We start from the raw sequence: 18,039 nt of genomic DNA, 5'->3' as shown, positions 1-18,039 counted from the left end.
AAGAGACGCTTACTAGACCGGAGGCCTAGAAAATGAGAATTGATCATATAACCTTCTTCCATAGACTGGATACGAGAGAGAACAAAGGCATTTAATTCCATTTATAAAATGTAAATGTAACCTTTCAACCCAAAACCAACCATTGGTCAATCAAACGATACCGAGTTACCAGAATAACCTGACGACCAAGGCCCAACCTAAACAGGATGTCACAGCAGTTAAAGGCTTATGTGGGGGATGAGACTTATGTAAATAAGACATAATTCCTGAAATGACAAGAAAACCTGTTTTAGAGCCAGTTTTAGAGCTGTCCACACAAGTTACCACAGAGATCAGCCAACCATCCATATAGATAGCATCAGAGTTCTCCTCAGTGAACAGTTACCACAGAGATCATCCATCCATATAGATAGCATCAGAGTTCTCCTCAGTGAACAGTTACCACAGAGATCATCCATCCATCCATATAGATAGCATCAGAGTTCTCCTCAGTGAACAGTTAAAGAGATCATCCAAAGAGATCATCCATCCACCACAGAGATCATCCATCCATATAGATAGCATCAGAGTTCTCCTCAGTGAACAGTTACCACAGAGATCATCCATCCATATAGATAGCATCAGAGTTCTCCTCAGTGAACAGTTACCACAGAGATCATCCATCCATCCATATAGATAGCATCAGAGTTCTCCTCAGTGAACAGTTACCACAGAGATCATCCATCCATCCATATAGATAGCATCAGAGTTCTCCTCAGTGAACAGTTACCACAGAGATCATCCATCCATATAGATAGCATCAGAGTTCTCCTCAGTGAACAGTTACCACAGAGATCATCCATCCATCCATCCATATAGATAGCATCAGAGTTCTCCTCAGTGAACAGTTACCACAGAGATCATCCATCCATATAGATAGAGATCATCAGAGTTCTCCTCAGTGAACAGTTACCACAGAGATCATCCATCCATCCATATAGATAGCATCAGAGTTCTCCTCAGTGAACAGTTACCACAGAGATCATCCATCCATCCATATAGATAGCATCAGAGTTCTCCTCAGTGAACAGTTACCACAGAGATCATCCATCCATCCATATAGATAGCATCAGAGTTCTCCTCAGTGAACAGTTACCACAGAGATCATCCATATAGATAGCATCAGAGAACAGTTACCACAGAGATCATCAGAGTTCTCCTCAGTGAACCTGTTTCAGATAGAATAATGCTATAGTATCCGTGTTTGGTATCCATCAGTCATTCAATAGTCAGTCCTCTGGATACTGTAACATAGATACATTTTGGCCCCTCAGAGGGAGAAGGGCTGACTAGTCCTTGGGTATTGACCTTTGCTCCTGGACCATTTGCCATGCAGTTCCATGTAACAGAAAACACATAAATTAGGGCCGAGCCTACATGTGTACCAAACAAAACAACTAAAAGTGTGCTGGTTCTAGTTCCTCAATGGCACAGCTAGGAGAGCAAAACATTTTTTTTTAATTAAAAGCACCTTGTAGTTGAAGACTGTTCGGTGAGTCATAAAAGTGCATTGAAACTGTACACACTTTAGAGAGGTGTTCGGCCCGGTCATTTTTTATGTTTATGTTACAATCAACAGTGTCATGTTTGGATTCAGTCTTGTGTCAGGTGACCTCGTGTTCTCAACTTTAGTGTAATACTTTTCCCATAAGCTCCAAACTGTTCTCTTTCATGTGCTCCCATGGTTATGCATATGCTTGTGTCTTCTTTAAGAAACATTTCCATTTATCCCTATCCATTAGAGGCCAAAGGTTAAACCCATAGGGCAATTACAAATGAATAACCAGACACAGAATGTCTTACACAAACGTACTGTGACCTACTTGTTCCTGGTACAGAGAGAACTTACTTCCTCAACACCCATGTAAAAGGGAGCAGAACAAGGAAGTTGACCGTTTAGCTACATCAACATGTTTAAAGTAATACCTCCAATGCTGCAATTTTAGCTTTGAGAACATGACCATGGTCAGTGTTTTATAAACATTGATTTTAATGACATGATGATGCCCAAATAAACAAATTATTACATACAAATTGTACTTCCAATTTACTGTGAAATCTATAAAACGCAAGCTAGCTAGTTAGCAGACTGTAAAATCAAACGTAACCAAAATGTTCAACGGGTTGTAGACTAGAGATGGCTGTAGGGCAGGAACTTGGCTGTCCCTGTGACTGAATGCACGATGGAAGTAACAGTGGTACAGACCATGTAGTAGTAGAACATCCCTTTTCTTCAGTACACCTGGGGGTTTCACCTAGAAACAACTAACCTCCCCACACACAGCACAGACACACACAGCACAGACACACACAGCACTGACACACACAGCACAGACACACACAGCACAGACCATGTAGTAGTAGAACATCCCTTTCCTTCAGTACACCTGGGGGTTTCACCTACAAACAACTAACCTCCCCACACACACAGCACTGACACACACAGCACAGACACACACAGCACAGACACACACAGCACAGACACACACAGCACAGACACACACAGCACAGACACACACAGCACAGACACACACAGCACTGACACACACAGCACAGACACACACAGCACAGACCATGTAGTAGTAGAACATCCCTTTCCTTCAGTACACCTGGGGGTTTCACCTACAAACAACAAACCTCCCCACACACAGCACAGACACACACACAGCACAGACACACACAGCACAGACACACACAGCACAGACACACACAGCACAGACACACACAGCACAGACACACACAGCACAGACCATGTAGTAGTAGAACATCCCTTTCCTTCAGTACACCTGGGGGTTTCACCTACAAACAACTAACCTCCCCACACACAGCAGACACACACAGCACTGACACACACAGCACAGACACACACAGCACAGACACACACAGCACAGACACACACAGCACAGACACACACAGCACAGACACACACAGCACAGACACACACAGCACAGACACACACAGCACAGACCATGTAGTAGAACATCCCTTTCCTTCAGTACACCTGGGGGTTTCACCTACAAACAACTAACCTCCCACACGCAGCACAGACACACACAGCACAGACACACACAGCACAGACACACACAGCACAGACACACACAGCACAGACCATGTAGTAGTAGAACATCCCTTTCCTTCAGTACACCTGGGGGTTTCACCTAGAAACAACTAACCTCCCCACACACAGCACAGACACACACAGCACAGACACACACAGCACTGACACACACAGCACTGACACACACAGCACAGACCATGTAGTAGTAGAACATCCCTTTCCTTCAGTACACCTGGGGGTTTCACCTACAAACAACAAACCTCCCCACACACACAGCACAGACACACACAGCACTGACACACACAGCACAGACACACACAGCACAGACACACACAGCACAGACAGCACAGACACACACAGCACAGACCATGTAGTAGTAGAACATCCCTTTCCTTCAGTACACCTGGGGGTTTCACCTATAAACAACAAACCTCCCCACACACAGCACTGACACACACAGCACAGACACACACAGCACAGACACACACAGCACAGACCATGTAGTAGTAGAACATCCCTTTCCTTCAGTACACCTGGGGGTTTCACCTACAAACAACAAACCTCCCCACACACAGCACAGACACACACAGCACTGACACACACAGCACAGACACACAGCACAGACACACACAGCACAGACACACACAGCACAGACACACACAGCACAGACCATGTAGTAGTAGAACATCCCTTTCCTTCAGTACACCTGGGTGTTTCACCTACAAACAACTAACCTCCCCACACACACAGCACAGACACACACAGCACTGACACACACAGCACAGACACACACAGCACAGACACACACAGCACAGACCATGTAGTAGTAGAACATCCCTTTCCTTCAGTACACCTGGGGGTTTCACCTACAAACAACTAACCTCCCCACACACAGCACAGACACACACAGCACAGACACACACAGCACAGACACACACAGCACAGACCATGTAGTAGTAGAACATCCCTTTCCTTCAGTACACCTGGGGGTTTCACCTACAAACAACTAACCTCCCACACGCAGCACTGACACACACAGCACTGACACACACAGCACTGACACATAAGAAGCACCTGGATTTCTCGTCTCTCTTGCTCTGAGTGTGCCAGTGCGTGGGTGTCTCTATAAATAGGGCTTGTGCCTTCCCCAGCTCCGACGGGATCCTCTCATGTTTTAATTAAGTAAACTGCAGTCATCAAGCCCAGCTGTGGCCTGCATCCCCGGCCTCCCAACTGCATCACAACATCCATGCTCCAGGGCCACAGAGAAGCTGAGCTCATGTGGGTATATATGTGTGTGTGTGTGTGTGTGTGTGTGTGGTGCAGTTTGTTGTGCTTGTTGGAGGGGGTCTATACGTGTTTTTATGACTACACTCCAGTGACGCAGAAACTAGGGACTGGGCCTAAGGGAGAGGGGCATGCTGGGTAAAACATACATACTGGTGTTTCGGAAAGCTCCCCTGGAGTGTAACAGAGAACGAGGGTACTCCCGATCTGTCTATCCCTCCCCCTCATCTCTCCTCATCTATTTGTTTCATTCTCCTCTGGTATCTCTTCACCTACTCATCCCAGAATTCTCCCACCCTCCCCTGTCCCTCTCCTCCTCTCTCTTCCCCCTGCTCTCTGCACCCACTACGTTCCTCATACTTTAACAACCTCCCCTGTACCTACCCCTTATACCCTCCCTTCCCTCCCCTATACCCTCCCCTCCACCTACCACTTACACCCTCCTCTGTATCTACCACTTACACCCTCCCCTGTCTCTACCACTTACACCCTCCCCTGTCTCTACCACTTACACCCTCCCCTGTCTCTACCACTTACACCCTCCCCTGTCTCTACCACTTACATGGGAGGGGAGAGACAGGGGAGGGTGTAAGTGGTAGAGACAGGGGAGGGTTAAGTGGTAGATATTGGGGTAGATACATGGGAGGGGAGAGACAGGGGAGGGTGTATCTACCCCAATATCTACCACTTAACCCTCCCCTGTATCTACCACTTACACCTATATCTACCACTTACACCTATATCTACCACTTACACCTATATCTACCACTTACACCTATATCTACCACTTACACCTATATCTACCACTTACACCTATATCTACCACTTACACCTATATCTACCACTTACACCCTCCCCTGTTTCTACCACGTACACCTATATCTACCACTTACACACTCCCCTGTATCTACCACATACACCCTCCCCTGTATCTACCCCAAAATCTACCACTTACCCCCCTCCCCTACTTACACCCTCCCCTATATCTACCACTTACCCCCTCCCCCGTCTCTCCTACTTACACCCTCCCCTATATCTACCACTTACACCCTCCCCTGTATCTACCACTTACACCCTCCTCTGTATCTACCACTTACACCCTCCCCTGTCTCTACCACTTACACCCTCCCCTGTCTCTACCACTTACACCCTCCCTGTCTCTACCACTTACACCCTCCCCTGTCTCCCCCTCCCATGTATCTACCCCAATATCTACCACTTAACCCTCCCCTGTATCTACCACTTACCCCTATATCTACCACTTACACCTATATCTACCACTTACCCCCTCCCCTACTTACACCCTCCCCTATATCTACCACTTACCCCCCTCCCCGTCTCTCCTACTTACACCCTCCCTATATCTACCACTTACACCCTCCCCTGTATCTACCACTTACACCCTCCTCTGTATCTACCACTTACACCCTCCCCGTTTCTACCACGTACAGCTATATCTACCACTTACACACTCCCTGTATCTACCACATACACCCTCCCCTGTATCTACCCCAAAATCTACCACTTACCCCCTCCCCTACTTACACCCTCCCCTATATCTACCACTTACCCCTCCCCGTCTCTCCTACTTACCCTCCCTATATCTACTTACACCCTCCCTGTATCTACCAATTACACCCTCCCTGTATCTACCACTTACACCCTCCCCTGTATCTACCACTTACACCCTCCCCTGTATCTACCACTTACACCCTCCCCTGTCTCTCCCCTCCCCTGTCTCTACCCTCCCCTGTCTCTACCCTCCCCTGTCTCTACCACTTACACCCTCCCGTCTCTCCCCTCCCTGTCTCTACCACTTACACCCTCCCCTGTCTCTCCCTCCCTGTATCTACCACTTACACCCTCCCTGTATCTACCCTCCCTATCTCTCCCACTTACCCCTCCCCTGTCTATCCCCTCCCCTGTCTCTCGTCTCTACCACTTACACCTCCCCTGTATCTACCACCACACCCTCCCACTGTCTCTCCCACTTACACCCTCCCTATCTCTCCCACTTACACCCTCCCCTATCTCCCCCACTATCTCTCCCCCCTCTCCCCTATCTCTTCCCTCTCCCCTATATCTACCACTTACAGGAGATGGGAGGGTGTAAGTGGTAGATATAGGGGAGGGTGTAAGTGGTAGATACAGGGAGGGTGTAGTGGTAGATACAGGGGAGGGGAGAGACAGGGGATGGTGTAAGTGGTAGATACAGGGAGGGAGAGACAGGGGAAGGTGTAAGTGGTAGATACTGGGGAGGGTGTAAGTGGTAGAGACAGGGGAGGGGAGGGTTTAAGTGGTAGATACAGGGGAGGGTGTAAGTGTTAGATACAGGGGAGGGGAGATATAGGAGAGGGTGTAAGTGGTAGATAAAGGGGAGGGGAGAGACAGGGGAGGGTGTAAGTGGTAGATACACCCTCCCCTATATCTCCCTCCCTGTATCTACCACTTACACCCTCCCCTGTATCTACCACTTAAACCCTCCCCTATATCTCCCCTCCCCTGTAAGTGGTAGAGACAGGGGAGGGTGTAAGTGGTAGATATAGGGGAGGGTGTAAGTGGTAGAGACAGGGGAGGGTGTAAGTGGTAGAGACAGGGGAGGGTGTAAGTGGTAGATACAGGGGAGGGTGTAAGTGGTAGAGACGAGAGACAGGGGAGGGGATAGACAGGGGAGGGTGTAAGTGGTAGATACAGGGAGGGTGTAAGTGGTAGATACAGGGAGGGAGAGACAGGGAGAGTGTAAGTGGTAGAGACAGGGGAGGGAGAGACAGGGGAGGGTGTAAGTGGTAGATACAGGGGAGGGAGAGACAGGGAGGGTGTAAGTGGTAGAGACAGGGGGTGTAAGTGGTAGAGACAGGGAGGTGTGTAAGTGGTAGATATAGGGAGGGTGTATGGTAGATATAGGGAGGGTGTAAGTGGTAGATATAGGGAGGGTGTAGATATAGGGAGGGTGGTAGATATAGGGGAGGGTGTAAGGTAGATATAGGGAGGGTGTAAGTGGTAGAGACAGGGAGGGTGTAAGTGGTAGAGACAGGGGAGGGTGTAAGTGGTAGATATAGGGGAGGGTGTAAGTGGTAGAGACAGGGAGGGTGTAAGTGGTAGATATAGGGGAGGGTGTAAGTGGTAGATATAGGGAGGGTGTAAGTGGTAGATACACCCTCCCCCGTCTCTCCCCTCCCTGTCTCTACCCTCCCTGTCCCCCTCCCCTGTCTCTCCCCTCCCCTGTCTCTCCCACTTACACCCTCCCCTCTTCCCCACCCCTCCCTGTCTCTTCCACTTACACCCTCCCCTATATCTACCACTTACACCCTCCCCTATCTCTCCCACTTACACCCTCCCCTATATCTACCACTTACACCCTCCCCTATATCTACCACTTACACCCTCCCCTATATCTACCACTTACACCCTCCCCTATATCTACCACTTACACCCTCCCATCTCCTGTAAGTGGTAGATATAGGGAGGGAGAGACAGGGGAGGTGTAAGTGGTAGATACAGGGAGGGTGTAAGTGGTAGATACAGGGAGGGAGATATAGGGAGGGTGTAAGTGGTAGATACAGGGGAGGGGAGAGACAGGGGAGGGTGTAAGTGGTAGATACAGGGGAGGGTGTAAGTGGTAGATACAGGGGAGGGTGTAAGTGGTAGATACAGGGAGGGTGTAAGTGGTAGATACACCCTCCCCTATATCTCCCTCCCTGTATCTACCACTTACACCCTCCCTGTATCTACCACTTAAACCCTCCCCTATATCTCCCTCCCCTGTAAGTGGTAGAGACAGGGAGGGTGTAAGTGGTAGATATAGGGAGGGTGTAAGTGGTAGAGACAGGGAGGGTAAGTGGTAGATATAGGGAGGGTGTAAGTGGTAGATATAGGGAGGGTGTAAGTGGTAGAGACAGGGAGGGGAGATATAGGGGAGGGTGTAAGTGGTAGATACAGGGAGGGTGTAAGTGGTAGATATAGGGGAGGGTGTAAGTGGTAGATACAGGGGAGGAGAGATAGGGGAGGGTGTAAGTGGTAGATACAGGGGAGGGGAGAGACAGGGGAGGGTGTAAGTGGTAGATACAGGGAGGGTGTAAGTGGTAGAGACAGGGGAGGGTGTAAGTGGTAGATACAGGGGAGGGGAGATATAGGGGAGGGTGTAAGTGGTAGATACAGGGGAGGGTGTAAGTGGTAGAGACAGGGAGGGTGTAAGTGGTAGATACAGGGGAGGGGAGATATAGGGGGGTGTAAGTGGTAGATACAGGGGGAGGGTGTAAGATGGGGAGATGGTACAGGGAGGGGAGATATAGGGGAGGGTGTAAGTGGTAGATACAGGGAGGGTGTAAGTGGTAGATACAGGGGAGGGGAGATATAGGGGAGGGTGGGTAGATATAGGGAGGGGAGATATAGGGGAGGGTGTAAGTGGTAGAGACAGGGGAGGGTGTAAGTGGTAGATATAGGGGAGGGTGTAAGTGGTAGATATAGGGGAGGGTAGATAGAAACAGGGGAGGGTGTAAGTGGTAGATATAGGGGAGGGTGTAAGTGGTAGATACAGGGGAGGGGGTAGATATAGGGGAGGGTGGTGAGTGGTAGAGACAGGGAGGGTGTAAGTGGTAGATATAGGGGAGGGTGTAAGTGGTAGAGACAGGGAGGGTGTAAGTGGTAGATATAGGGAGGGTGTAAGTGGTAGATATAGGGGAGGGTGTAAGTGGTAGAAACAGGGGAGGGTGTAAGTGGTAGATATAGGGGAGGGTGTAAGTGGTAGAGACATGGGAGGGTGTAAGTGGTAGATACAGGGGAGGGTAGATATAGGTGAGGGTGTAAGTGGTAGATACAGGGAGGGTGTAAGTGGTAGATACAGGGGAGGGTGTAAGTGGTAGATACAGGGGGTGTAGTGGTAGATACAGGGGAGGGTGATATACGTGGTAGATACAGGGGAGGGTGTAAGTGGTAGAAACAGGGGAGGGTGTAAGTGGTAGATATAGGGGAGGGTGTAAGTGGTAGAGACAGGGGAGGGTGTAAGTGGTAGATACAGGGGAGGGGAGATATACGTGAGGGTGTAAGTGGTAGATACAGGGGAGGGTGTAAGTGGTAGATACAGGGGAGGGTGTAAGTGGTAGATACAGGGGAGGGTGATATAGGGGAGGGTAGATACAGGGGAGGGAGATATAGGGGAGGGTGTAGTGGTAGAGACAGGGAGGGTGTAAGTGGTAGATATAGGGAGGGTGTAAGTAGTAGAGACAGGGGAGGGTGTAAGTGGTAGATACAGGGGGGTGTAAGTGGTAGATATAGGGAGGGTGTAAGTGGTAGATACAGGGGAGGGTGTAAGTGGTAGATACAGGGGAGGTGTAAGTGGTAGATACAGGGGAGGGTGTAAGTGGTAGATACAGGGAGGTGTAAGTGGTAGATACAGGGGAGGTGCAAGTGGTAGATACAGGGGAGGGTGTAAGTGGTAGATACAGGGGAGGGTGTAAGTGGTAGATACAGGGGAGGGTGTAAGTGGTAGATACAGGGGAGGGGAGAGACAGGGGAGGGGGAAGTGGTAGATACAGGGAGGGAGAGACAGGGGAGGGTGTAAGTGGTAGAGACAGGGGAGGGGAGAGACAGGGGAGGGTGTAAGTGGTAGAGACAGGGGAGGGGAGAGACAGGGGAGGGTGTAAGTGGTAGAGACAGGGAGGGGAGAGACAGGGGAGGGTGTAAGTGGTAGAGACAGGGGAGGGGAGAGACAGGGGAGGGTGTAAGTGGTAGAGACAGGGGAGGGTGTAAGTGGGAGAGACAGGGGAGGGGGGGGGAAGTGGTAGATATAGGGGAGGGGAGAGACGGGAGGGTGTATCTACCACTTATACCCTCCCCCTCCTTCATTTTACACTACACATCTCCTCCCCGGTTTCTTTCATAAACTCCTCCTCCCCTGTATGGCCATTAGTTTAAGTTGAATGTATTTGCACCAAAGAAAGTGATAAGAGAACAATACAGATGAAAACATTTCTAAAAATGGTGTGCAGGTTGTGGTTGGAAGCACAAGGTATTATATGAAAACCACACCGCAAAAGAAGTACTAAAATAAAGGTTTGTTAAAACACATAACAAAATCTACCAATTATAAATGAGTAAATGAATGAAATATATTTGTTTTGTTTAAATGTGTGTGTGCATGTGAGTGAGAGAGAGTTAGGCTATATGTAGGATGTCCCTGTATCCAACATCTCTCTCCATCATTCTTCCTCCTTTTCCTAGTCAATTTCCACCCTTCTTCCCTAACCCCATTGTATTCCCCACCCCCAGAACTACTGTACTCTGACCTCTTCTCCTGTATCACCTCTCTGTGAGGCCCCAAGTGTTGGGGTCTAAACTGTAGCTTTTAGTAGCAGCAGTCCTGCTCCTAGTTACCATCCATTATTAATGGCCTGCTGCTAGTTCTGTTTCTGGACCCATCTTACTTTCAGGGTCACGCAGCCATTAAAACACTACAATCAACACCCAGGAGAACCAGGGGGAAAGACAGGGTGACAGAGGGAAAGACATGATAACAGAGGGAAGGAGGGAAAGACATGATAACAGAGGGAAAGACAGGGTGACAGAGGGAAAGACAGGGTGACAGAGGGAAAGAGGGAAAGACATGATAACAGAGGGAAAGAGAGGATAACAGAGGGAAGGAGAGAAAGACATGATAACAGAGGGAAGGAGAGAAAGACAGGGTGACAGAGGGAAAGACAGGGTGACAGAGTGAAAGACAGGGTGACAGAGTGAAAGACAGGGTGACAGAGGGAAAGACAGGGTGACAGAGGGAAAGACAGGGTGACAGAGGGAAAGACAGGGTGACAGAGGGAAAGACAGGGTGACAGAGGGAAAGACAGGGTGACAGAGGGAAAGAGAGGATAACAGAGGGAAGGAGAGAAAGACAGGGTGACAGAGGGAAAGACATGATGACAGAGGGAAAGAGAGGATAACAGAGGGAAGGAGAGAAAGACAGGGTGACAGAGGGAAAGACATGATGACAGAGGGAAAGAGAGGATAACAGAGGGAAGGAGAGAAAGACAGGTTGACAGAGGGAAGGAGGGAAAGACATGATAACAGAGGGAAAGAGAGGATAACAGAGGGAAGGAGAGAAAGACAGGGTGACAGATGGAAAGACAGGGTGACAGAGGGAAAGACATGATAACAGAGGGAAAGAGAGGATAACAGAGGGAAGGAGAGAAAGACAGGGTGACAGAGGGAAGGAGGGAAATGCATGATAACAGAGGGAAAGAGAGGATAACAGAGGGAAGGAGGGAAAGACAGGGTGACAGAGGGAAGGAGGGAAATACATGATAACAGAGGGAAAGAGAGGATAACAGAGGGAAGGAGGGAAAGACAGGGTGACAGAGGGAAGGAGGGAAATACATGATAACAGAGGGAAAGAGAGGATAACAGAGGGAAGGAGGGAAAGACAGGTTGACAGAGGGAAGGAGGGAAAGACAGGGTGACAGAGGGAAGGAGAGAAAGACAGGTTGACAGAGGGAAGGAGGGAAAGACAGGGTGACAGAGGGAAGGAGGGAAAGACATGATAACAGAGGGAAAGAGAGGATAACAGAGGGAAGGAGGGAAAGACAGGGTGACAGAGTGAAGGAGAGAAAGACAGGGTGACAGAGGGAAGGAGGGAAAGACAGGGTGACAGAGGGAAGGAGGGAAAGACAGGGTGACAGAGGGAAAGAGAGGATAACAGAGGGAAGGAGGGAAAGACAGGGTGACAGAGGGAAAGAGAGGATAACAGAGGGAAGGAGGGAAAGACAGGGTGACAGAGGGAAGGAGGGAAAGACATGATAACAGAGGGAAAGAGAGGATAACAGAGGGAAGGAGGGAAAGACAGGGTGACAGAGGGAAAGACAGGGTGACAGAGGGAAAGACAGGGTGACAGAGGGAAAGACAGGGTGACAGAGGGAAAGACAGGGTGACAGAGGGAAAGACAGGGTGACAGAGGGAAGGAAAACTGTTTGCACTAACAAACGGAGATCATCAATAAATTAAGTTGTTTTTTTTAATGGTGGTAAACGAATGAAGCCAAATTATGGTTTTAGAACGGCTGTCAATTGTTCAAAGAGTAAACTGGCTGACATTTAAAAAACATTGTAGACAAGAGTCAGGGTAAAAAACCCATGACCTGCAAAGCTAATTCCAATCAGTTGACGTGTTCCCCCATATGAACATTGATTCAATTATTGATTAAGTCAGCTTCAACAGGTAAAAAGCACAGGTGGGTCAATAGCCATTCTGATGACTTAGGGAGATCAGCTTACCCTTTGATGATTGGTAAAGTTCCAACATGTGACTTACAAGGGAGGAACTGGACATCCAATGGGTTGGAGCAGGTGTTGGACATCAAAATGTTTACCAACAAATACACCTGCTGAACTAGGACTCCGTCCTTATAATAGCTAATATGACTATAAATCATTATTTCAAATGCTTATAATGCTTTATACTTGTATTATATGTCTGTCCATGGACAATTGTTTGGTGCTTGAGTAAGGGGAGGTGGGCATTATGTAGGTGTGTGCCTTTAGTCCCAGTGAGGCAGTATAGCAGCATTAAAACAGAAGGATGTTCTACAGTGAAGTGGTTGAAGCACAATATTCAGGCTTCAATGAATATGAGCTTATTGAATAAATAGCACATGAGCACTGTAGCTTCTGATCAAGAGACAAGTCAGAACAGTTTAGACTACATTGTACGTTGAAATAGAAGTGATGTTCTGACTATGGTCTCTTATATAATACATTTATAAAGCATTATAAGCATATGAAAGAATTATTTAAAGGAGTCCAGGACAGAGGGAAATATGGTGCTGTCTGAAATCCTTACTTTACCCCTACCCAATCATTTCCTAAACTAGATCCTCAGGACCCAGAAGGGTGCACGTTTTGGTTTCTGCCCTAACACTACACAGCTGATTTAAATTGTCAAAGCTCGATGATTAGTTGATTATTTGAATCAGCTGTGTAGTGCTAGGGGGAAGAAGATTTTTTTTAGCAGAATATATTACCACATTGTTAGTTTTAGCAAGGCCATCTTTGACTAATCGTGAAACCATTCATGACCTACTGTACAAAACATATGCCCTATAGTAACCCTTCTTCCCTGCCTCTGATTGGGCCCGCCTCTGCCGTTTGGATAGTACGAACCATGTGATCGGTTATCTCACTTCAACTAAATAACTACTAACTTGTTCTTTATCATAGGAATTGTTACTTGAAACAGTTGTCATTTGTGTCAGATTTAATGCGGAATGTAAAGCTGCACATTGATTCATGTCCAAGCTTCTCAACAGCATGAGGCTGGAGTGCTATATGCTCAGAGTTGAAGTAAAGGAGCTTGATCAACCCTCCTCAAATACAAAACTTCATCCTTCTCAGCACAGTAGTACCTACTAGTTTACTGAGACACGCCCACCCTGGTGATTAGCTTACTCAGTCATATACCTATCCAGTGGTGTAAAGTACTTCAGTAAAAATACTTGAAAGTACTACTTAAGTCATTTTTAGGGTATATATTTTTGAGAACTTTTACTTCACTACATTCCAAAAGAAAAGGACGTACTTTTTACTCCACACATTTCCCTGACACTCAAAAGTAGTTGTTACATGTTGAATGCTTAGCAGGACAAGAAATGGTCTATTTCACACACTGATCAAGAGAACATCCCCAGTCATCCCTACTGCCTCTGATCTGGTGGACTCACTAAACACGTGCTTCATTTGAAAATTATGTCAGTGTTGGAGCATGCTCCTGGCTATCCGTAAAAAAAAATTTAACAAGTAAAATTGTGTAATCTGGTTTGCTTAATATAAGTAATATGAAATGTATACTTTTACTTTTGATACTTAAGCATATTTTCACAATTACATTTACTTTTGATCCATGAATATATTTAAAATCAAATACTTTTAGTCAAGTAGTATTTTACTGGGTGACTTTCAGCTGAGTCATTTTCTATTAAGGCATCTTTACTTTTACTCAAGTATGACAATTGGGTACTTTTTCCACCACTGTATCTCTCTTCACTCGCTGTGCTGTGGAAGTCAAACTGTTCTGATCATTCATTAAATAATCACACCACTAATTGAGTCTAATCAAGAAATAACTCTATTTTCTAAACAGTAGCCTTGCATGTTGTGGCATTAACAGGTTGCTGTTCTAGACTCTCACAGTGACTCTCACAGGCAGCATAAGACAGGCAATAAATAGCCAAGAACCATCCCACACAACAGGATAAGAGTCATAATACAGTACAGTGTGGTGTAATAAAAACAGCTGACCTTTGGGCCACACAAAGAAACTCATGACTACAGCTGGACACCTCAGCTGATAAACTGGCCCTCTAGGTGTAGGAGCAGCCCAGCTACGTTACTGCACAGCCATCTAGGAGTGGGAGCAGCCCAGCTACGTTACTGCAGAGTCCTCTAGGAGTGGGAGCAGCCCAGCTACGTTACTGCAGAGTCCTCTAGGAGTGGGAGCATCTACATTACTGCACAGTCCTCTAGGAGTGGGAGCAGCCCAGCTACGTTACTGCAGAGTCCTCTAGGAGTGGGAGCATCTACATTACTGTACAGTCCTCTAGGAGTGGGAGCATCTACATTACTGTACAGTCCTCTAGGAGTGGGATCAGCTACATTACTGTACAGTCCTCTAGGAGTGGGAGCATCTACATTACTGTACAGTCCTCTAGGAGTGGGAGCATCTACATTACTGTACAGTCCTCTAGGAGTGGGAGCATCTACATTACTGTACAGTCCTCTAGGAGTGGGATCAGCTACATTACTGTACAGTCCTCTAGGAGTGGGAGCAGCTACATTACTGTACAGTCCTCTAGGAGTGGGAGCAGCTACATTACTGTACAGTCCTCTAGGAGTGGGAGCAGCTACATTACTGTACAGTCCTCTAGGGGTGGGAGCAGCTACATTACTGTACAGTCCTCTAGGAGTGGGAGCAGCCCAGCTACGTTACTGCAGAGTCCTCTAGGAGTGGGAGCAGCCCAGCTACGTTACTGCAGAGTCCTCTAGGTGTGGGAGCAGCCCAGCTACGTTACTGCAGAGTCCTCTAGGAGTGGGAGCATCTACATTACTGCACAGTCCTCTAGGGGTGGGAGCATCTACATTACTGTACAGTCCTCTAGGAGTGGGAGCATCTACATTACTGTACAGTCCTCTAGAAGTGGGAGCAGCCCAGCCAGGTTGCAGCACAGTCCTCTAGGAGTGGGAGCATCTACATTACTGTACAGTCCTCTAGGAGTGGGAGCATCTACATTACTGTACAGTCCTCTAGGAGTGGGAGCAGCAACATTACTGTACAGTCCTCTAGGAGTGGGAGAAGCTACATTACTGTACAGTCCTCTAGAAGTGGGAGCAGCCCAGCTACTTTGCTGCACAGTCCTCTAGGAGTGGGAGCAGCTACATTACTGTACAGTCCTCTAGGAGTGGGAGCAGCCCAGCTACGTTACTGCACAGTCCTCTAGGAGTGGGAGCATCTACATTAGTGTACAGTCCTCTAGGAGTGGGAGCAGCCCAGCTACGTTACTGCACAGTCCTCTAGAGTGGGATCAGCTACATTACTGTACAGTCCTCTAGGAGTGGGAGCAGCTACATTACTGCACAGTCCTCTAGGAGTGGGAGCAGCTACATTACTGCACAGTCCTCTAGGAGTGGGAGCATCTACATTAGTGTACAGTCCTCTAGGAGTGGGAGCAGCCCAGCTACGTTGCTGCACAGTCCTCTAGGAGTGGGAGCAGCTACGTTACTGCACAGTCCTCTAGGAGTGGGAGCATCTACATTACTGTACAGTCCTCTAGGAGTGGGAGCATCTACATTACTGTACAGTTCTCTAGGAGTGGGATCAGCTACATTACTGTACAGTCCTCTAGGAGTGGGAGCATCTACATTACTGTACAGTCCTCTAGGAGTGGGAGCATCTACATTACTGTACAGTCCTCTAGGAGTGGGAGCAGCTACATTACTGCACAGTCCTCTAGGAGTGGGAGCAGCCCAGCTACGTTGCTGCACAGCCCCCTAGGAGTGGGATCATCTACATTACTGTACAGTCCTCTAGGAGTGGGAGCATCTACATTACTGTACAGTCCTCTAGGGGTGGGAGCAGCTACATTACTGTACAGTCCTCTAGGAGTGGGAGCAGCTACATTACTGCACAGTCCTCTAGGAGTGGGAGCAGCCCAGCTACGTTACTGCAGAGTCCTCTAGGAGTGGGAGCAGCCCAGCTACGTTACTGCAGAGTCCTCTAGGAGTGGGAGCAGGCCAGCTACGTTACTGCAGAGTCCTCTAGGAGTGGGAGCAGCCCAGCTACGTTACTGCAGAGTCCTCTAGGAGTGGGAGCATCTACATTACTGCACAGTCCTCTAGGGGTGGGAGCAGCTACATTACTGCACAGTCCTCTAGGAGTGGGAGCAGCCCAGCTACGTTACTGCAGAGTCCTCTGGGAGTGGGAGCAGCCCAGCTACGTTACTGCACAGTCCTCTAGGAGTGGGAGCAGCTACGTTACTGCACAGTCCTCTAGGAGTGGGAGCAGCTACGTTACTGCACAGTCCTCTAGGAGTGGGAGCAGCTACGTTACTGCACAGTCCTCTAGGAGTGGGAGCAGCTACGTTACTGCACAGTCCTCTAGGAGTGGGAGCATCTACATTACTGTACAGTCCTCTAGGAGTGGGAGCAGCTACATTACTGTACAGTCCTCTAGGAGTGGGAGCAGACCAGCTACGTTGCTGCACAGCCCCCTAGGAGTGGGATCATCTACATTACTGTACAGTCCTCTAGGAGTGGGAGCAGCTACGTTACTGCACAGTCCTCTAGGAGTGGGAGCAGCTACGTTACTGCACAGTCCTCTAGGAGTGGGAGCAGCTACGTTACTGCACAGTCCTCTAGGAGTGGGAGCAGCTACATTACTGTACAGTCCTCTAGGAGTGGGATCAGCTACATTACTCTACAGTCCTCTAGGAGTGGGAGCATCTACATTACTGTACAGTCCTCTAGGAGTGGGAGCATCTACATTACTGTACAGTCCTCTAGGGGTGGGAGCAGCTACATTACTGTACAGTCCTCTAGGAGTGGGAGCAGCCCAGCTACGTTACTGCAGAGTCCTCTAGGAGTGGGAGCATCTACATTACTGCACAGTCCTCTAGGGGTGGGAGCAGCTACATTACTGCACAGTCCTCTAGGAGTGGGAGCAGCCCAGCTACGTTACTGCAGAGTCCTCTAGGAGTGGGAGCAGCCCAGCTACGTTACTGCAGAGTCCTCTAGGAGTGGGAGCATCTACATTACTGCACAATCCTCTAGGGGTGGGAGCATCTACATTACTGCACAGTCCTCTAGGAGTGGGAGCATCTACATTACTGTACAGCCCTCTAGGAGTGGGAGCATCTACATTACTGTACAGTCCTCTAGGAGTGGGAGCAGCTACGTTACTGCACAGTCCTCTAGGAGTGGGAGCATCTACATTACTGTACAGTCCTCTAGGAGTGGGAGCAGCTACATTACTGTACAGTCCTCTAGGAGTGGGAGCAGCCCAGCTACGTTGATCTCACTCCTAGAGGGCTGTGCAGCATCTACATTACTGTACAGTCCTCTAGGAGTGGGAGCATCTACATTACTGTACAGTCTTCTAGGAGTGGGAGCCACCCAATTACGCTT

General features: G+C 48.3%; 1 protein-coding gene across 1 annotated transcript in view; it reads right to left on the bottom strand.

Moving 5' to 3' along the window:
- Positions 1-18,039, bottom strand: part of b4galt5 (UDP-Gal:betaGlcNAc beta 1,4- galactosyltransferase, polypeptide 5) — a 67,843-nt gene that overhangs the window by 48,419 nt on the left and 1,385 nt on the right. The window lies entirely within an intron of this gene.

This window comes from Oncorhynchus nerka, linkage group LG20 (genome assembly GCF_034236695.1).
Source record: "Oncorhynchus nerka isolate Pitt River linkage group LG20, Oner_Uvic_2.0, whole genome shotgun sequence".
Classification (NCBI taxonomy): Eukaryota; Metazoa; Chordata; class Actinopteri; order Salmoniformes; family Salmonidae; genus Oncorhynchus; species Oncorhynchus nerka.
The sequence above is the reverse complement of the archived record's forward strand: the minus strand, read 5'-3'. Positions and strand labels throughout refer to the sequence as shown.